At 40.6% G+C, this 21,983-nt stretch overlaps 1 long non-coding RNA gene across 1 annotated transcript in view; it reads right to left on the bottom strand.

Moving 5' to 3' along the window:
* Positions 1-5,992: 5,992 nt before the first annotated feature.
* The window catches only part of LOC110480443 (uncharacterized), a 421,448-nt gene continuing 405,457 nt past the window's right edge, over positions 5,993-21,983 (bottom strand). Inside the window, exon 4 of the long non-coding RNA XR_014952404.1 lies at positions 5,993-7,590. This is a non-coding gene — a long non-coding RNA (uncharacterized LOC110480443). The remainder of the gene's footprint in view (positions 7,591-21,983) is intronic.

The raw sequence follows: 21,983 nt of genomic DNA, 5'->3' as shown, positions 1-21,983 counted from the left end.
CGGAGGAGGCCGGCGGTGATGGGCGGCTGTCCGCGCCCTGCCCGTGCCGCTGCCCGGGCCGTGCCCGCCGGGCGCAGCGGCGCCCAGAACTGGTGGGCGGGAGGCAGCAGAGGCGGCCCGGGCCGGGGGCGACGGGCCTGGGGATGGCCGGGGCGGGCGGGCGCCGCTGGCCCCTCCTGAGGGGAGAGGGCTGCGGACAGCCGTGAGCGCAGCGGCTGCCGAGGGAGGGATGCCGAGGGACCGTGCGCTCTCCCGAAGGGGCTGCCGGCCCTGCGCCCCACTTCCCCCCATCCCTCCTCCAGTGCCAGCGCATCAGCAGGGAAGCATCATCCGCCCACAGCGCTGTGAAGTGAAGAAAGACAAGAAGAGTTGAATCCCACACGAGGGAACGTTAGGTCCTTCCCAACCTCCTCTAAATGAAGGAACTCAAATAAAGTCTCTTCGTTTCATCCTTGATGCTGGAAAAAGACACAACACGTGTGTCAGCTGATGAGCTGCCCCAGCACTGAGCACAGGGCAGGGCTGACCTGGTGGTCACAGGGGAGCAGGGGGATGGGTGGCGGACGTGGACATCCCGTGTGCCTTGAGCACCCCTGAGACATCCCTGGCCTTCGTATCACAGGGATCTGCTGTGTGTCTGCCTGAGTCAGGTTCCCTGTGGTCTTTCATCCATCTCCTTACACTTTGCTGTATAGTTCCTACAGTGCTTTTCTTTTTGCTGCTTTGGGGCTCACAAAATTGCACAAAATGGAGACAGAAAAGCAATACGAGGTGGAGTTGTCCATCTCATAGGCCTAGCAAAGACTGTTCTTCCCTTAATACTTGTTTTTCCTCTGATTTCAGGAGGTCACTTTATGTTGGTGCTGCTCTGCTTCATTTTTTAATCTTAATCTTAGACTGTGGCATGATTTGGGTTGATGTTCAGTTAATATTAAATGCAGTTGGCTTTGCATTTGTAAAATAATCAACCAGGGCCACTGGCTGCAGCATCACATAAGCAGTCAAGGTGTAAGATTGAAGATTGCTGCAGATTACTGCACAAATGCTGATGAACAACATCAGAGATTCAAACCATTACTTCTGAAGGAAGCCAGAGGTAGAGATGAAGAGCTGGGCACCACAGTTATGATGCAGGAGTGTAATACATGATTTTAGTGACATGTGTGACACCTGCTCACTCCAAGGTGCTTGCATTGGTTGCTTCATGCTGTGTTCCTTTATGAGAATCATTCCCAGAAGATGGAGACTGTTCCAGTTCAGGCAGGGGTAGGGATCAGGGTGCAGGGTGGATGGTAATGTTCCCTATTTAGATTGAGATGGCAGTTGTCACTTTATCTCTCTTTTTAAAGAAATGGTTTTCTGTGTGGACAGGTGGGGTATAAGGTCCATGATTATATCTGTAGCACTCCTCAAGCTCAAAGCCCTTAGTACATATTACCTATGAATTCTTGTAAGTATCCCCATGAGGCATTATGTTCTTCTTTTATGATATAAAAATTTAAAAATCAGGGAGAGCTACTAGCCCAGCTCACCTAACCAGGAAGTTTCAGACCCAGAATTAACATCTTGAGCAGCAGCTGGTTTTGCTGTCGAACACTCTGCTCACAAATGTCTTTTGGTAAGGACAGCAGATCTGAAAGCTGCAGACAGGTACAGGAAGTTTAGACATTAAGGACAGTTGTCAGAAGCACGTTCCTCTTAGCAAATAATTTCTCTGTCTTGTTCCAAACTACTCACCTTTCCTACTCACCTATACACCTCCAGCCTATTTCTGATGTATTCTCTACAAAGTCCTGCTCTCCTTTTTTTTTTTTTTTTGGTGTGCTTTGCTAATGGCCTTGCATTCTCCCTGTTCACTTGCTCTTGAAAAGTTCTCTCCATCTCTGCAGCTATGTATTGCAGGCTGACGGCCACCTGCCACACTGACAGCTGATGGTGCACTGAAAAAATTATGAAAGAAATTATGCATAACATTATAGATGTTAGAACAAAGGAGGAGATAAAATAGCTGTGAATGAATGTGGCATGTGTCAGTCTGTTTCACACACTGCCAGCAGGGTGGGTACCTTGTGTCCAATAAAATGGTGCTTCACAGTCTAATCCAAATGGACAATCTTGTGGTGATCCAAAATATATCTGTGCTGAGAGACAAATTTTCATTATCACCCACAATCTTCCTTCTGAAGCCCCTTACATGTTGTATTTATTATTCTCATTAGCATTTGGAATATGCAGTTTGCTTTTTTGCTTATGCAGTTAGCCTTATGACATGATTAGCAGGTACAAATGGCACAACAGCCATTCCATATGGATTTTGGAGAAATCCAGAGACCTCATCCCAGTTTATCTTTCTTACAGTGAATGCAGTGTGTCCTGGGACAAAATGGTACATTACTTGCCTTTATGTGGATATCAGTGCCATGGAAATATTTTATATACTTTGCTAGGGATGCTCAGTGACTTGAATTAATGAGTTCCATGGTAACTGAGGCCATACCAGATGCTTTCCCAAACTTCCCTTACTAAATACAACCAAGATTTTTCAGGATAATCAAGCTTCATGTTTAGATGATTTATGGCATTCTGGGACACTGGGGATATAGAGTATCTGCCTGAGCAGAAGAAGGTAATGATTTATAATTAGCTATTGTGTTTTCATTGTAATGTCTAATAGTGGATTAGAAAAATGTTATGGAATTTGAGACACAGCATTCTCACTGTGCTTTTTGATGTTATGAGGCTAAACCCATAGTGTTAGCATAAAGTCATGGCAGAATCTACAGCAGAATTCTGTTGTTGAAGTTTCACTCTAACTGTACTAAGCAGACTTTATTACTTTTGTCATTCCTGTTTCTAATTGCAAGAGAGAAGCTCAGGCAAAGAGATTCTAACAAATATTGTGTTTCTCCCAGTGTGAACCAAATAATATCATAATTGCTAATAAATGTATTATCAAATTTGTCTTACAACATTTTTGTTTGCTTGCTTTTAACCAGTTATTTCTTCATAAAAGCAAAGGACAAACAACTAACCAAACTTTATGTCAATGTCAGCATTTTGATTAGCTAAATGATTAATTCTACAATAGACAGTTAACAGATAGAGTGATAGTGGGGAGACACAGAAGTGAAAATGAAAAGGGATTCAGGGACAAGATGAAACTACGGATAGAAGGAGTCAAGGGGAAAGTACAGTGTCAAAAGGGAAAATTAATACAGACGTTACAGCTTCATTTTGGAAAATAGGTCAAAAGGACATCTAGTTAAGATCTGATTATGAGTAGCCATAGAACAAATTATTGAAGCTCTCCTGTTTACCTTTCATTACTAGGCAATAACAGAGACATAAAATGAAATTAGAAAGCTGCAGACGAGAGACACTTTAACAAATATTCTGCTGTGCGGTTTACAGCTAATCTATAAAGCTGTCTTCTACACAATATTCTTGCCAAAATAATTGTTTTTAAAAGTTGGAAATTTTATGTGAATTAGCAGAGTAAACGCATTAGACTATCTAGTAAAACACTGTAGGGATTAATACTCAGAATTCATTGCAAAAAGCTGTTCCTTGCTGTCTCAAGAAAGACCTACTACTCTTATTCATTATGAGTGTTTCTAGTATGTCTAAAGTTCTCTGACAGTTACTTTTTGCTGGCTAGCTTTAGAGGCAGGTTCAGAGACTACTTGAATCATTGATTTGTTGTTATTTGTTTTTCCAAAGAACAGTTAACAGGTGAAATCCTAAAACCACAGAGATGTGTAGTAGGTTTATTACCCCTATCATTGGAGCTAAGATTGTACCAGATACATCCTGGCAGAATAATTGTGTCTGGTACATAGGAATATGTTCTAGTACATGGAAGGATGATCAAGATTTGTATAGAAACAGGGTGAAAGAGGAAATTTTTTCATAAATAAAAGTCATTACTCCACTACTGGAATCTATTTCAACTTTAGGTGGCAGAAGCAAATTAATCCAGCAACTTTTATGAGAACTGTACATGGACTGTAACAGTAATAACATATTTGTTACAATTGCACAACTAAGACACAAATGTGGAAATGGTCAGTATGGACAAATATCTTCATATTTCTTGGGTTTATGGTATCTCCAGCATACATCTAATTCTAAGAGCTATGGAGTTGTGTTGGAAATGTAGTGTTATTATAGTCCCATAATGTCAGAAACAATTTATATTACCTTCTGCTTTCCTCTTAACTGTACACTAGGCACTGCTGGCATGACACAACCCTGCAATTCTTACTTAAACCTGTACTTTGCTGTGCTCGTCAATATTTATTACATTAGGAAGCAGTAAATCAAATAAAAACGTGGTGCTATCCCCTATATAATATTAATAAAGTGGATACTCTCTTTTTATTTTGTAGCTATGAATACAGTTTTAAAGAAATCTTGGGTGTTATATTCAATTCATACCCATTTCAATTGTGAAACATCTGACCACTTAATATTTAATTTTTTTACATAATTATGGAAATATATTATTCTTAAAGAGAATCTAGTTTAGATCCAAATAGTGAATAATCACTTCACTTGACTGTTTGCCAATCAAAAGTCTGTTTTCCTACCTGTGTGCATTTGTATATTGCCATAATTTACCACATCTCAGCTCAAATCTGCAGAAGTGTCTTGAATGAAAACATCTTTGGAAAACAGCACACAGATTCTTAGAAATAGATGTTTAGACATAAAGAATTAAAAATTTTCACTAGAGGTTTAAGGATTTCTGATTTTTTTTCCACTTGGTCAGGCAGAGATTCCTATCCTCCCCTCAGCCAGCAGTCTGGTAGTTATACAATTTTCAGAATTATGCAGAAAACTGACATTCAGTTCTCTTCTAAGTTCAAATAACCTGTTTTACATTTGGTTTGAGCCTTTGCAGAACTAGGAATCAACTTTCTTTCTATTTAGAATTTGTTCAATTAATATAAACAAGGTATTAATTAATATGGGAAGGACATTAGACAGAAAATGAACTTTTTCTTCTGGGCAAGTGTATGTGGGATATTGGTCTCTCCCTTGCTTTGTCACTGCCCAAGAAATATCACTTTGAATGTGAAAAGATTTCCCTATGTAACTGCTATGGAAAGAAAACATTTACTTAGAAGAAAGAGGTCCATACAGCATATATGGAAAGAATGAGTGGCGCTGGTAATTTAAGACCTTTTTATCCCTCTCACTTGGAGACCTGCCAACCATCCAATTCCAACACCTCGAAGTCTAAGAATGTAAGAAATGGAAGAAAAAAACCAAGGATGATAGCAAACTGTCAATATAGGGAATTTACAGAACTGTCCAGAATCTGAGAAGGCAACAGAGAAAAATCATAGGAAGAGAAAGATGTCCTATTGCAACACTGCAGTGTAACCCATAGGCTGGAAATTTCGATCCCTGTATACTGAAAGATCTAATACAGAGTCTTTAAATCTGTCTCGGCTTGAAAGACAGGTGTCTGCTAAGGAAGGCAGGAGCAGAGCAGGGCAGGGCAGGGCAGTGATTCCCCCATGGCTGCAGGGATGCTGTGGGCAGGGCAGGGCAGGGCAGGGCAGGGCAGTGATTCCCCCATGGCTGCAGGGATGCTGTGGGCAGGGCAGGGCAGGGCAGTGATTCCCCCATGGCTGCAGGGATGCTGTGGGCAGGGCAGGGCAGGGCAGGGCAGGGCAGGGCAGGGCAAGGCAGGGCAAGGCAGGGCAGGGCAGGGCAGTGATTCCCCCATGGCTGCAGGGATGCTGTGGGCAGGGTAGGGCAGGGCAGTGATTCCCCCATGGCTGCAGGGATGCTGTGGGGCAGGGCAGGGCAGGGCAGGGCAGGGCAGGGAAGGGCAGTGATTCCCCCATGGCTGCAGGGATGCTGTGGGCAGGGCAGGGCAGGGCAGTGATTCCCCCATGGCTGCAGGGACGCTGTGGGCAGGGCAGGGCAGGGCAGGGCAAGGCAGGGCAGGGAAGGGCAGTGATTCCCCCATGGCTGCAGGGATGCTGTGGGGCAGGGCAGGGCAGGGCAGTGATTCCCCCATGGCTGCAGGGATGCTGTGGGGCAGGGCAGGGCAGGGCAGTGATTCCCCCATGGCTGCAGGGACGCTGTGGGGCAGGGCAGGGCAGGGCAGTGATTCCCCCATGGCTGCAGGGATGCTGTGGGCAGGGCAGGGCAGGGCAGTGATTCCCCCATGGCTGCAGGGATGCTGTGGGGCAGGCTCAGATCACACAATGGTCGCTGGGCCCAGGTGGGAAGGGATGGAGGAGAGGCTTCGCTCCACAAACCCTGGGGCAGCCGATCCCAGAGCCCAGCAGGACTCTGAGGAGCACCAAGCTGGAATGGCAGGAATGAGCAAAAAATCCCATGATGGGTGGTGGATGAGATGTGTCGCAAGCTGTGTGGCAGTAGCTGGAACTGCGGCGCATCCTGGCAGGGCAGGGCGCGTAGGGCCACAGCGTAGGAAAAACTCAGAGCAGTACCAAAGAAATGGTGACCCAGCTCTGAGCAGGACAGGGAGAGCCGAGCTCAGGATCCCAGACACCTGAGCAGATGGGGGTAGGTCCCTCTTTCAGTGAGGCAGGTGTCAATAAGGTCCCAGTTCAGTGGCTGCTCAAGCGAGCAGGGCTCATCACCCGCAGCAGAAGAAGCAGCTCGAGGCTGGGTTATGGCGGTGGCAGTGACTTCCTTTCCCCAAAGAGCAGCTCTGACCGTCCCCCTCCTCAGCTGAGAGAGAGAGGGGGAAGGAGAGCTAACAGCTGCCCCCAGCCCCCATTCTTTACCTGCCTAATTCTCCTGGTATCTCTCCCCTCAGAGAGAAACTCCCAGAGAAGAGAAGTGTGACCAGATACCTCCTCTCCTGAGCTTGGTCATTTCCTTTGTTTCTGAAGTTTGTGCTTCCTAGCAATTTATAGGAGGAAATACTAAACTAAAAAGGAAGAAAAGGCAAGAAACCCAACCCCCAACAAAAACATACTTTGTCATATTGTGAAGGACCTTACGTTGTTCATCTGCACAGAGCTGAGTTTCATCCAACACGATTTGTTTCATTGATTTCATTGATTTCATTGAGGTGAACTGAAAGTACAAGATGGCTACATTGTACACTTAGGTTGTTGTGAACAACAACATGGTTCTAATAATCTGCAGTGTTTGGGAGAAAAGCAAATCCTTCAGAAAACCAGTGGCTTATTATTTGAAAATATCTGATATTAACAATATAGCCAGTGTTAACAGAAGTGTTCTCATGCTTTATGAAACTTCCATCTCTAATTAAAAGTTGTTTGGTTTTGTAAGTCACACCTTGTAGCAATTGTTCTGGGTCTTGATAATTACAGCATAAAACTGACTGCCTGTTTGATTGCTCTTTCAGCACAACAGAAGGCATAAGAAGCAAAAAATCCCCCACAATTGCAGCAGGGTTTTGTAATAGCAATTCTCACCTTATATCAATGTGAAGAGTCTTAAGCATTTTCCAGAAGATATGCAGTGGTCCTTATATAGCAAACCGAAGATGGCTGGCAATAGATTTACTCTCCTCAATTACCTTTTGTGGATTCTTCAGAAGTAGACCAGAAATGTCCCAAGGAGTCCAGAGACCTGATTTACAGGAAAAGAGATATTTATTTATTATCATCTGTTAGATGTTGTTTTAGTAGCAGTTCAACCCGAAATTGCTGTTGAACATGTGAACTGCTAGAATCCTCTTTTGAGTTCTCCTGGGTCCTCATAAATACTCAATAGCAGCTAAGCACACAAACACTAACACGAAGGTATCACTGAATGTCTATATTTAGGAACTTAATCTAACTCATGATGTTGCTAAAGCACCCTACTTTCGATGATGAAGCTCTGTTGTTTATACAGCCATTACTTTCAGTGAGTTTGAAAGCAGATTTCACAGTGTAACTGGCTCAGGCAAAGTCAAGGAAGGAGCACCCATCTGTTTGGCGTTCACAGTCCCACAGTTCTTTCTGTTGCTTTTTAAAATATACTGGATCAAATCCTAATCCAGTGTAAAGCATCTTAGATCAATGAAATAAATTCAGCTGTGGAGTAGGGAAAATAGTCTCTGTTCAACTTTTCTGCAGTAAATATATTTTTCATGGCACAAAAATTCTGATCAAAAATTATACACACCACTGAGTGATCTATGTATCAGATTTAACTTCCATGAGACTAAAGTTTACGCTTTAAGTCCTTTAATTTAAAAATTATTCCCAAATCTTCAATTTAACATTTGTTTTTACTGTTTAGCTTACTTGCATGTGTACTCCATGAAGAACCCTGTTTACAGAGTGAAAAATTAAATTAAAAAATATAAAGAAATTTCTTGCTTCAAATTATTATTTTACCTGTTATATTGCATTCTAAATATTAGAGATATCAAATGTGATTGTTCTCCTTGCTACTGGAGGCCCCTCTGGTGCTACAGAGAACTGTTTAGAACATCAAACCATAACGGATGCTCAATCTCATAATAATTTATGTCTTTTAGCAAATACAAAACAATGAATGCAAATCAAGTCAAGTCCTTCCTTTCCATGAGTCAGATGCTATTTCCTTGGTACTTGTGATGCAGAAACCTAGAGTTTAATCTAAAAACCATTACATTCATTAAGCAGCATTCTATTGACTTCAATGGTCTTTGAATAAAGCTAATAGCCCATTTTGTTCCTACATATCCATAGTGTTGAGATACAAGGGAGGCTAGGGAACAGCAGGAAAGTAAGGACTAGAATTTTTATGTTTAAAATAATTCATAAACTATTGTTCATTATACATTGGGAAGTATAAAAAAAACAAGAGCATGGATTTTTTAAAAAATTTTTTTTGGAAGAAGAAAGTGGCACAGAGGTCACCTTGTAGTTCTACCTTGAAACCTGTTTACAGAAAAATGACTCCTTTTCAGAAACAATTGCTCTGCCTCCTACACCTAAGTTATGACACTAACTTGGAGCAGCATCCACTTCTACAATTACTTTCACAGCAATTAACCAGTTAATTAAATTCCCCAAAGCAAGACAATTCAGGGTTGTCCTTAAGACCTTCTTGTTAATTATCTGTAGGCAGTTATCACATAAGGGTTAGCTAAGAAGTGGCCAGTTTTACACAAGGTCTCTTTGGGGCTGTAACACTTTAAGTGTTATGTAGTGAATTGAGGAAATGCAAAGACGTAATTTTAGATTTAAGTTTGAAATTTCTCTCTTTTGTGTTGCAAAACAGACATTATGCATTACTTTGACATACTGTTGTTATTTGCAATATAATCTTGTAAAATAATTAACTCCAACTGATCCACTGCAGTGCTTTAGCAAAGTATTGGGGCCTATTAAATTGGACCATGAATACACAGTTGCTTTCCTCATTTCTAACATAATTATGCTGTTAAAAAAAAATGCAGATTACTGGAAAGGCATTGCTAAATAGGTCCCCTTGCTGCTGTAAATTTCTGGAGTGCTGTTATAAGGTTTTGAAGTATTAAGTATATATGAAAAGTGACATGCTGGAAATCTTTTGGAAAGTATTTGTTTCTGTTATTCTTTAGGGAAAAATTCTGCTGTCAAATGTGGAATCCAATGACAGCAGCACCAAAGGGTATGTTTTCAGTGCAAGCTCATTCATAGCTTTAGGTCTACCCCATTGCACCAATTATACACAATCCCTTATGCCTAAATATACATGAACCTTGAACCTGGCTTTGCTCTTGCAAAGGAATTCAACTTGTAAGTAGAGCAGCACTCCAGAAGTTTTCAGTGAGGGGTTTTGCTTTAAGGCACACATGAATTCATGTGTTTGCTGTATACATCTGATTGGATTGTGAATTCAGCTTGGAGGATAAATATTCTCTTTTATGGATTTACTAATGTGTTGAGATAATGAAAAACAAGTATCTGTGCTAAGTAAGGAAAAAACAGGGCATTATTCTAATTCTTCATGAATTGGACTGTAATGACTAGAGTTTTTCAAGATTTGCATCTCCTGGGGCCTGTAGTTTCTGAATAATTTATCTCCCACTTGGCTCTAGCTAGAAACCACCTGCCAGTTTATACACCTCTGCTCAGTAGATGACCCTTTGTCCCACATGCTCTGTCCCTCTGCAGAAGAATGCTGAGAGATGTCACCTCAGCCAGCTGCATTGTTGTAAATACAACAATGGGTAGCTGTAAAATATGGCTCAGAGTGCCAGGAGTTATCTCAACTCCTGTTCAGCCAGCAGTCAGTGGCAGATCTGTGTACAAATAATCACCAGCCCAGTGGTGTTTCTCTAACAGGGCAGTTCACATACAATTTCTGGGGAGAAGCCCTGCTTAACGAGGAAAAAGAGGCTCAGGGATCACACTGTAATTCAGAGGATGAAAAAAATTCAGAAAAGGCAGAAATTGTCCCGGAACAGTGCATGAGTCAATACTTAAAGAAACTCCAGTTACTGACAATTAGCAGCCTGAGAACCATTCCTGCAGACCTGCTGTCAACCCAAGTAAACGCTGGGCCATGATGGACATCTTCACATAGTCTCAGGGCTTTATGAGTGTGATCATGTTCTCCAGATATGTTCTGCTGTTTTAGCTCAGGCCACAGCCTCCTCGACTGCAGCATGAGCTTTGCACAGGCTAAAAGAGCTATTTCACATTGGAGATGACATTGGGAAGTTAGTAAGTGCTGAGATTGGTGCTTAAAGCAAGACCAGAATCCAGCTGTTTCACTTATTCTCAGTGAATACATTTTCCATACTTGCACAATAATGAACCAGAAGTCAACAAATTTTTGCATATTTTCAGGATGAAATATAGATGCCAGTTTTTCATAACAGATTATTCCTGTAGTTCTCATATTTACAAATAGTCATTGGTCCCCATAATGTTACACTCACATATGCCTTGATTATGTTATATTTCAAAAAGGTGATAATGATCTTCTAAAATAGATACATGAAAATTTTGTTAGAACTGTAGCTGTAAGCTAAACCCACAAAGATCAGCTGACAGCACTTCTCACATCCGTCAGCAACATTCATTTTGATGACAAAACATAACTAAAATTTCCAAAATTGGTTCATCAGGGAAGATCTACCCTCTCAATTTAGTTTGTGTTCATCAAAAGACTTTTGCTGAATTAGTGAGGTTTTTGGAACATACAGGACCACTTAGACTACTCAAGCTAACAGGAAGGTGAATGGCAGCTCTTAGTTGCAACAGCATTTTTCAAAGTTCACAGACTGTCTCAAGGTCATCACGCTAGATCTGATTGATAAGTCTAGAAATATAAAAATACATATAAAGTAAATAATGCTTGAGATAAAAGTTCTGGTCCCTAGTACAGTGAATTGGAAACCATTACTGACATCAGACTGGACTCCAAGTCATTAAATGTCAAATGCAAAAAAGAGGCATGCTATTCTAATTTTATTTTGATTAGGTCATGATCATCACATGTAATAAAAACATGCAGTATATGTATGTGTACATTCCACACAAAAGAAATATATTTCTAATTCAGAAAGTTGAGTGCTTCCAACTGACCCAGAAATAAATATTTCACAGCAGCTTTGTGAAAATGGAATTGTGGAATCCTATGTATCTCTTGATTACTTGTATCAAACATTCCTTTTAAGATTAAAAATTCACTTTCAAGCTCTTAGTTCTGCTAACTTGTCTGGGGCCCTGAGAGAGTGAAGTCATATTCTCTCCCTTCCCAATCTCACAACCAAGTACAGTCTTTAAAGGCTAAAGAAAGCCTTCAATGGTGTCTGTGTGATACCCCTGCCTTCAAATTGCACCCCCAGTGACATCCTTGCAGCCTGAAACTTGTCAGTGAGGTTTATCGAGTGTAACACACTGAAACTTCTGAAACTTTCAGTCCTGTTGAAGTTGCTTATAAGAATCTGATGTGCGTACGGAAGCTGTGTTGGCTCTTTCTGAAAAAAAAAAGCTCATTCTGAAACAGAAGCAAGAGAGAAATGAAAGCCTGTTTTTGTCACAAAAGGCAGCAAAACTTGATTTTTAAAAATGTGAGCAGTGCTGCTAAGTGGCTGTGTGAAAGGAATACATTTTCCACTCTGGGCAGTATTGCTCACGCAGGGCTTTGTGTGGATTTCAGCTCAATGGCTTTTCCTCCTGCTCAGTAGAGCCCATGAAGTGACCATGAAGTGGTGGAGTTCTAGATCCTTAAGCAGCAAGGAGGGCACACAGAGCAGCTCACTGCCCTGGACCTCGGCAGAGCAGATTTGGCCTCTGAGACTCTGCTTGGTAGAGTACGAGAGAGCTGGAGAGGAAATTGTTACAATTGCTTGTGGTGATGGATCAAGGAGGAACAGCTTTAAACTGAAAAGGGGTAGATCCAGATTAGACATTAGGAGAAAATTCTTTCTTGTGAGGGTGGCGAGGCCCTGGGACAGGTTGCCCAGAGAAGCTGTGGCTGCTCCATCCCTGGAAGTGTCAAGGCCAGGTTGGATGGGGGGGGCCCTGTGCAGGCTGGCCCAGTGGAAGGTGTCCCTGCCCATGGCAGGTGGGCTGGAACTGGGTGATCTTTAAAGTCCCTTCCAGCCCAAACCATTCTGTGATGCTATGATTTCTACTCTAAATCATTAGAGGTGAAAAGTAGTTTGATCTCAAAAGCATCTCTTTTATTCCAGGAGCAGCATTAAAAGGAAAGGTGTTTCACATAAATATGATAATATTCCTTATCTATGGATTCAGATTATTAGAAAATTGCCTATATCCCTGCCAATCCTTATCCTCCTTGCCTAATGCTTTTCAGTGTTTCAAAGACATCAACAGGTATTCTCTAAATAGTCTGTTTCCTGAAAAAAGTGTGAGATTGAGCCTTGCAGATTTTGGGAGTGTACTTCCATCTTCAGTAGATTTTTTGCCAAAGAAAGGATTACAGGCCTCAGGATATGCCCGTACAGTTCACATGAAAAGTACTGAGATCATATCATAACAATTTAGGAAGCCAAAAAGAATTTAGAAAGAAGCGAAGGTTAGTTAATATTTAAATATTTTGGCTGTTCAGCTGTAAATTCAGACACTGAGCACAGATTAACTGGATTTGGAACCACAGAAATGACTGTAACACAGCAAGGTCAGGGCTGAATGAAATGACTAGAAATCAATCAAATTTGTGAAGTACTATGGGGGAACAGGGCAGTTAATAGTTTCAAAACTTTACCCTGTAAAATGTACTGTACAGGATCAATGACAGAGGAGATAATAGAACAAACAGACTACCTCTCTTCCATACAAAAATATGCTAGATTTGTGTTTGGTCTGATTAATTCAGCAAAATTTGGGTCATTCAATAATGATGCTTTAATCCAAAGGTAGAGAAATTAGTTTTGGGAGCCTAGAGAGGGGCTGTACTTCATTTAGACTTCTAAAACCTAAATGGATATGAAGTATGTATTCTTTGGGTGCATGAAGTGCTGACTGCTTGGCATTCATTTATTGGCAGTGGGATATGCATGTAGAAGCCCTTTTGCCTGCTAGCACCAAGAGATTAACAATGCACCAATTCTTTGAGCCTTGGGGCCTGATTCTGTATCATGGACATCAATAGAAGCTTTGTCATTGACCTCAATGGGCACGGGCTCAAACACTAAAAGAACACATTATGTGATACACATTTTTTAAAAAAGGGCTTAGCAGTTTTGTGTTTACACAACCAGGGGTGATTGACTGATGTAAAGAAACTGAAATAGAGAGATAATAAACAAATTCTGATTCCCCAGTTAAGTAACTGACTCTACACCTGAACACAGTTTTAAAGCAGTTAGAATGTCTGCACTGAATAGCTGCATTTTGCATTACATTTAAACTGTGAATAATGTCTCCTGAAACCAAGTTTCTAATTTAGGTACCTGAAAACAATATAAATCAGTGAAAGCATCAGAAGCTCTGTAATTCTTAGGAGCTTGGTGACTTTGTGTGAAATATAGATGCAGGAGCCCATATCTAAGCAGGTCTAGATTAGAGAATTTTGTCTGCTGTATACTCAGGGCAGCTCTTCTCATTTCTCTGACATAAAATACTCTGCCTCCAGGAGTCCATCACTTGAATGCAGTGCTCAAATAAACGTGAGAAACTGCTAAGAGCAACTGTTTAGCACTATATTCAGAGATGTAAGCAAGCTAATGTCTACATGTAGAAAAATATATACTTTGTAACCACATATAGTCAATGGCTATGTTTTCACATTCTAGCTTCAGCATTAATAAGAAACTCCTCCAGTTTTCCAAAACTTTATCTATAAAGAGAGCAACAGGGCCTGCATATACATATTAATGTAAAAAACCCTGCAGAGGAATTAAAGGCAAGAGAGGTGCTCATCTTCCTTACATATTGAATGAATGAATCTCAGCTCTCCAGGTTTTTGAAGTGTTACTGGTCACTCCATCCTACATCACTGTTTCTGAATGGTTTGCAAACACTTAGAAAAACAGCTGTGTGAATATTTTCAGTGAGAATGCTTGTTTCCTCAAATGCTTGCAATATCTTGTTTTCCAAAAACAGTCTTGAGGGAAAGAACATTTATTCTGTTGCTGGCATCTGTAAAAAGGGAAAGGAATCCTTCTTGAGCCCTTCTAGACAAAAGTTGAGCGCATCAGCAAGGACACTCTTTAGTGGGGAGGATGTGGGTTGTGTAGGGGGATGCTGCAGAAGTCTCCTCTTAGTAGTAAGGGTTAGAGCATCAACTCCAAGACACAAAGACTTTTTGTAATACCAAACCCCAAAACATTTTCTCAAAAGTCAGTATGATTATCACATCCTAGTGGTGCAGAATGTTTAATGCTGAGCAGCTAGCCCATTTTATGAATTCATCACTTTGCTGTGGAACACTGGCATGCACTGATAGCTAGGCACAAAAAGCTCCAGCGCTGTACAGAAGTGGCATTCAGCCTTTGACAAGCGAAGAGCTACTTTGTCATCAAACAGAGGCTCACAAAACCATGAAAGAATGAACCGCATTTAAAATACAGAAGTGTGTGCAGGCAGTTTATGCGAGAGTTAATACACTGCTCCAAACACGGCAGCAGAATCTTCAGTCAGAGCAGCATTTCTCAGGGCACAGATGATGCCCCAGACTCATTGGCTTTCTGTCACCAGTCTCAGAGGACAGTTCTGTGTAAGTCAATACAGTCCATATGTGTGTGGGCACAATCACACCTCTATTTTTTTGTTTTAAATTGCCTGGAGGCAGCTGCCATATCACCTTCAAGTCACTACGTGATGTCTTAATCAAATGTTAACAAGGAGTGTGAGGCAGTGTAGAAACCACAAATGAGATACAAAATACTTGAGCACCAAAATATGGCATCACTGAGATATCAATAACTGGCTACAGTTTTTTGTTGCTTTTTGCATGCTTTTCTTAGGTAGGATGGTATCTTTATTGCTTATTTCTTTTGGAAGAATATGAAAAGAAATAACTTTTAAGCAAGACTGTGGTTTTAATAGGACACTTTTGGTCTATTTTGCATAACTTTATGCTGTCCAGTTGCCTGGATTACAGTAGCAAACAGAAACCTGGTGTTGCTGCATTCTAATCCTCTCTAAAGCTTAGAGCATATTTTGCCATTTTTCAAATATGAATTTTGCTTATAACCCAACCTTGTCATCCTTTCATATACAAGCCTCCTACTGAAGGATCAGTGGGACTTCTGAATATTAAGAAATAAAAGGAAACTTTGTTATTTTTTCTTTTTTTTTTTCAATTTCTAAACTGCTAGTGGAAAATTATGTCAACCAAGGAGGGAGAGGAGGAAGGAGAATATGAGGGAATGTGATCAGAGCTAGATAGTGCAGCACGCCAAATGCTTCCCAATCACCCTTTGGCAGGCTGCTGGAATGTTGGAACAGCAGCCAGAAGCATTAACATTTGCAAGTGCAGTAGCTGCAGTCCCTTGTGACTAAGTTTTCAAAGACCGATCCCATTCAAAAATACCATTACAAGCAACAAATACTGTTGCAGTGTTTGAGTGTATTTACACAAACACATACAGGATTTTTCTTACTCTTCTTTCAAAATACAAAATAAGCATGTTCAAAATTCTCTTTAGTGAAATATTTATGCCCAATCTGAAAGGGTGAAGGGCACGTTTTTAGTACCTACATCCTCTATAAAATAAACACAAAATTCTAGAACAGCTGGTGCTTGACAGTGGATATATTTGTCTCTTGAAATTTTGTGTTAAGTAGATTTCTTCATTAGTATAAGAACCTTTTTAGTATTCACTCACAGATTGCTTTTACTACTTGGTTCAAGGCAGTGCATATTGCTAAATATGTTATCTTAACACAGTAAATTGCACCAAATTGTATTCGTTAACAGTTAAAGCTATTTTCAGACTCCAAGTAATACAGTAGCAATTATTAGAATTTCTTTTAGATAATAACATTTATTGACTTAACATTTATTTTTTATTAATCCATATTCCACATGCACATATTTCTTTTTGTTTTCTTCTCATGTTTAAACTAAACTGTGTTTCATCTTCAAAGCAATGAGGCTTTCAAATATCAACATTTCCCCTTTTGAGCTTAGAAGGGAATTTATTCTGGAAAACGGAAAGGATATACTTAAGGACTTTCCAAACTTGACTGGAACAAACAGTTTTGCCTTATTGTTAGCATTATGGTATATATATATATATATAGTCTGATCTAATATATACAGTCTGATCCTTCTAGTTTTGTGCCAGCCACTGTCATTTTATTACTGTCTAAATGACACATGACAAGACAGAAACGTCACTTAAAATACATTGCAAAGAGTTCTCTAGTGAGCTTTGAGATTAATTACTGTGTTGAGTGAGATTGAAGCCTTAGTGGCAATGCTGCAAAGAGCCCTGAAAGATTTGAGAGAATACAGTCAGTTTATGAAAGTGAAGCGAGCATTACTGTGAGCATGAGAAAGATCAAGAGGACTTGTATCATTAACCCATATTATCAGGACCATTTCACGAAGAATTCAGGTTCTTTTGGTAGTGAGATAAATAATTAATGTAGCCAAAATATTACTAATCTCCTCTACAGTAAAAAAACCTGTCAAGTACTTCCAACAAGTCCTTTTCATTATTGGAGCTGTTAATTCACACAGAATCAAACAACTTTTATGGCTGAAGTGATGACAGTTTTTAGTAGTACTGAGACAATAAAACTGGAATTAGTATAGTAATATTTGCAATATTTCAGTTCAAACCAAGACACCTAAATCATCTGTGTGCAAAACTATACAGAGTTAGGACGGGATAAGGTGCAACAAATACTCTTTCTTTGTATGCAACTTTTGTAAAAATCTGTGTGAGAGAGGTCTCTGGAAAATTCACCTAAATAAAGCAGGTATAGAGCAGCTGAAATAAAGGACCTTTGGCTATTGTCTAGTACTTACGTGACATGGTGCTTTCAAAGGTTGGACTCAATGGCCTTGGAGGTCTTTTCCAACCTTAAGGATTCTATGATACTTTTTTTCATAGCTTGTCCCTCTTCCCCAGCCCAAAACTAAACAAAACAAGACTTATAACATGTCTGGTTTCGCACTGGCATTCTTCACTTTGTGTGCTGTGTCCTTACTTTCTTCCAGTTTGTCTTGTCCATGCACTTATGTAGCTCTGTTTTCAAGGAGCCAACAAAACAGGATATTATTTCTGCTCTGTCCTGGAGGTCTTATTGTATCTAACACAACAAGTCTGGTGAGACTGTCTTCTGCAGCTGGTGAAGGCTTACAGATATTTTAGGGACCAACTGAATTCCAGGAATGCAACCTTAAATTAGAATATAGAATTCAAAACACGGAAAGCATGGAACTTTCACTTTGCCGCAAGCACCACCAAGCTTCTCTTACTCTCCAGAAGCAAAGGGAAAGATGAATGTGCATCCCTTCCTCTTTCTGTGGGATCAGGCATCATGCACCAGGAAACAGGAGTTGTTCTTTTTCATCTGTCATGGCTCTGGATTGTCCACCTACACTGACAATGTTCCTCCAAGATCTGAGCAGCTACCTGGCAGCTTGGTGAAGGTGCTTGTGCTCACAACAAAATACAACTGGTCTTCCTTTGAAAAGCTGCTAGAAACTCTGGGGCAGTCTAGATGTATTTCATTTTGTTATATATGGACATGATAACATTTTTACTGATGTTAATTTTAGCTGCTTTATTTGCCAGGTTTTTTGAAGTGGGTTCCTTCCTGCTCACGTGTTTCATTCCTCAGGATTGCTCAGTGTAGTGGGATGAAGAGTTATCTCAGTGTCACTTACACAAGGTTATGCATTGGACTTGCAGGGCTTAAACTGGTTCTGAACAGAGATGTTTGAAGAGATTCAGGGATACAGAGGTTTAGGTCAGATGCTGATGGCAAGGTTGAAGAATCTGATGAGTGTCTTGAATGAATAATGCTGGAAGCTGATTCATTTTTGGTCAAATGTTTTACAGGCAAGCAGCTTTTTGAATTTACCTATTGCTGAACCCACAAGGAACTTCAACAATCCAGAGCAGTTTCTGCATCTAGAATGATATTTCTGTTGTATGTTGTACACTGAGTTTGTTGTAGAGGTTTTTTTGTACTGCCACTGCAAAACAATTTCTTGCTTCAGCAGCTCTCAAATTTTAGCCCACAGCACTCAGCCCACAAAGCACAGGACTAACATTCAACTCTGAAGAAGAGCAAAGAAACAGTAATTTTGGATTAATTCACAGTCTAATTTAGGCTCTTAAAGGCAATGGGACTAATAGTAGTTAAAAACTGTAGAAGAGGGCTCTTGCTAAGACAATTTTAGTATATTTCAGGTGTAATAACATTGAAATCAACAGTTATGATATTTTTGAACTGACTCCAGTGTGTTTATTTTGTAGAGAAAGTTTCCTCACACTATAAATCATTGTAAGATTAGTATTAATCTGACTGAAATGTCCTCAGCCATCCAATTCTGTAGTTAATTCTATTAGGCTGCATTTTCCACATGCTAGTTTGAAATGTTATCATATGATGACAAATGTAAGCTTTTTTATTGGATTTATGTAAATCCTTTCTTCACTGAAGCTGTTGGAAGTGTACTGCAGTTGCTTATGGGATCCACACATTGAAACACATCACAAATTCCTTGTAAGAGATGGGGTTTTCTTCAGAAAGTCAGAGACTTCCAAACCTTTTTCCTATTACAGCATCATGTGAGATGGCAGAAAGCTTTTCTGGGTCTAGCCTTAAGAAAGAATGCTTTTTCAGAGAGAAATGAGGAATGAAAAAAAACAGATTTAAATCTCTGCTTATCTCTCTTGTTTGGCTATTTCCTCTTTAGATTGTGCAAACTCCATTTGTCATGCAAATATCCTCCACTTGTTATAGTTTGAAATTGTCAGATTAAAAAATTCAGTGCTTCCAGCTATACAGTTAGGGATGAGACAGAAAGAACAAGGAAATTCTGTCTGGATGGTATTTTCTATACCTGGATGCCACTTTCCATACCCGAACATCAGGCAATTAGATTATTTTATTTCAGACAGGTCTTAATGAAAAATGAACCCACCCTGAAAATTTCAGCTTTTTAGCATAATCTATTGCATTGGGGTTTTTTTGTTTGTTTGTTTGTTTTATTTTTTGGTTGGCTGGGGGCTTTTTTGTAAGGTTTTGTGTGTGTGTGTGTGTGTGTGTGTGTGTGTGTGTGTGTGTTTGTGTTTTGGTGGTTTTGTTTGGTTTTTCTTTTGTTGGGGGTTTTTGTTTTGGTGTTTGTTGTTGTTTGTTTGTTTTTTAGTTCATTACACAGCAGGGCTGTGCTCCAGCTTGACACCCCAGGGCTCAACTACAATACACATAAGAAATAACTAGTGCTGCCTTTAAGTTCCAGACAGACCCATTGCCTGCAGTGAGGCTACTCACACTTGAGGTCCGCCATACACTACAGTGCTTTGCTGGGGTCTGTATATCTCAGATGAATAGGCTTTTCTTCAACGAATTTTCCAAGTCTCTTTCTTAAAGGTCAAAGAAAAAGCCTGTTCTATTTCCTGCTGAACTGGGTGGACCTTTTAAACCATATTATATTCATTCTTAGTATGTGTACTGAAGGTAATGAACATTAGTTGACTTTAGTCATAGAAGACTCCAGAATACAGTCCTGCAGAAGTATAAAGGTGTTGGAGATTAGGATTTTTCCTGCTTTTTTTTTTTTTTCTCTCAGGGAATTTTGTCTCATTAGTTGCCTAAGAGATGATAACAACAGCACTTAAGAGGCAAAAGAAGTGGCTGAGGTGGGGAGGAGGGTGCTGCTGGCTACCCTCTTACCTGGGGGGTTTTCTCTTAGCAAGAGCAGAAATACTGAGATTTTGGCTGGCAGATAAGGGGCTGGCCTTGGCCGCTCGCTCTCTGGCTTTTGGGATCCAAGTGGAGAGGTGCAGTTTTTGGTACCAGACTGTTGCTGCCCAGAGGATTTGCCACCACTGCAGAGTCCTCGTCCTCACAAGGGCAGCTGTTGAACTGGGACCTTTCCAACACCTGACCTCACTGGGAATGGGACCAAGACCCCTGACCCCCTCCTGGAGGGTGCGGCTCCCTGTCATGTGCGGCAGCTGCTTGCAGAATCCCAGCTGCCTTTGCCCAGCCCAAGTGTTTTCAGCCACTGCTTTGGTTTTTTCACTACACTTTAACCCTGCACTCTGTGTCCACCCGACCCTGAAGCTCCTGCTAGGGCTGTGCAGTTTCTGTTACATTTTGTTGGTTTGTTTTGTTTTGGTTTTTTTTTGCCACCCTGGGAGAATCACCCCCACCCCCCGGCCGGCCGGGAGCCAGCAGCGCCCCTGCTGGCCGTGCCCGGAACTGCAGCGCAGGGAGCCGGGCTGGGTTTGGGCTCTGCTCGCTGGGGCTGCGGCGGCACTGAGACACACGGACAGGGACGGACAGACAGAGCTGGGTGTGCAGGGACGGACAGACACAGCCTGGAGTGTACATACCCATGCTAGTAAAGAACTGTTCCTTTCCCCATACCTATACCTTTGCCTGAAAGCTCCATAATTTCAAAGTTATAATCCCATTCCAAGGGAGATTCCCACTTTTGTTGGCAGACACCTGTCTTTCAAACCAGGACTGAAAGCTAAAGGCTAATTACAACACCTGAGATCTAGTAAAATTTCTTTGTTCTTATTTATTTAGCTGTTTTAATTCAAAGGCAATGTTCTATTTGGATGTGAAGATTCAAGTAACACTTTCCAAAATATGAAGCCTAAATGCCACATTTACAATTGTTTCTGAAAAGGGTTGACCTTTATTAAAGTTACTGAGTAAATACAGTTTTGAAGGTTTTGTTTCTGTTGTAAATTAAATGGTATGTTTGTAGATGGAAAGGTCAATTTTCAGTAAAGCTGCACTTCAGAAAACATCACCTTTCTCAGCTAAATCAAAGGAGATAATTAATGTTACAGATGAAATACATAATATATAATTCTCTTATCTTTGCTTCAAAATCAATTGTTTATGACATAAAGAGGATACACTTGTCATCATTAGGTATAAATGTTTGCTGCAGCAGCAAATATAGACTTAGCCTACCACACACAGCTTCATAAATGTGTGACAGAGTTCCTCGGAGAGGTTGTGTGTAGGGGAGTGTTTGTCCAAATCCTATCTGATATCAGACTCATTGCATTTACCAAATTGATTCCAACTTACATGAAACCATAACAGTTTCTAGTAACAAAAAATGCACTAGAAAAATCTTACTAGACATTGATACTGCACTGAGACCTCTGCACTTTAATCCCCTTCTTTTTATCCTGTCCTGAATTAAAAGCAATTTTTCATATTTAGTAATTGTTACAACTATCTCAATATGAGACCACACGTACCCATTAAGAAGCATCATCTGAACTAATTAAACACCTGGGTGTATTACCTGAGGAGGCTGGAAGGCTTGAACTTTCCTGCCTGTGTTTGTGGTAGGTAACACACCAGAGTCTGGAGCTGTTTCCAAAGTACTGAGTAGCACACTGTTGCTTAAGTTGTTCATTAAAG

Source organism: Lonchura striata, chromosome 4A (assembly GCF_050655825.1).
Source record: "Lonchura striata isolate lonStrDom1 chromosome 4A, ASM5065582v1, whole genome shotgun sequence".
NCBI classification, from domain to species: Eukaryota; Metazoa; Chordata; class Aves; order Passeriformes; family Estrildidae; genus Lonchura; species Lonchura striata.
This window is presented reverse-complemented; position numbering and strand designations above follow the sequence as displayed.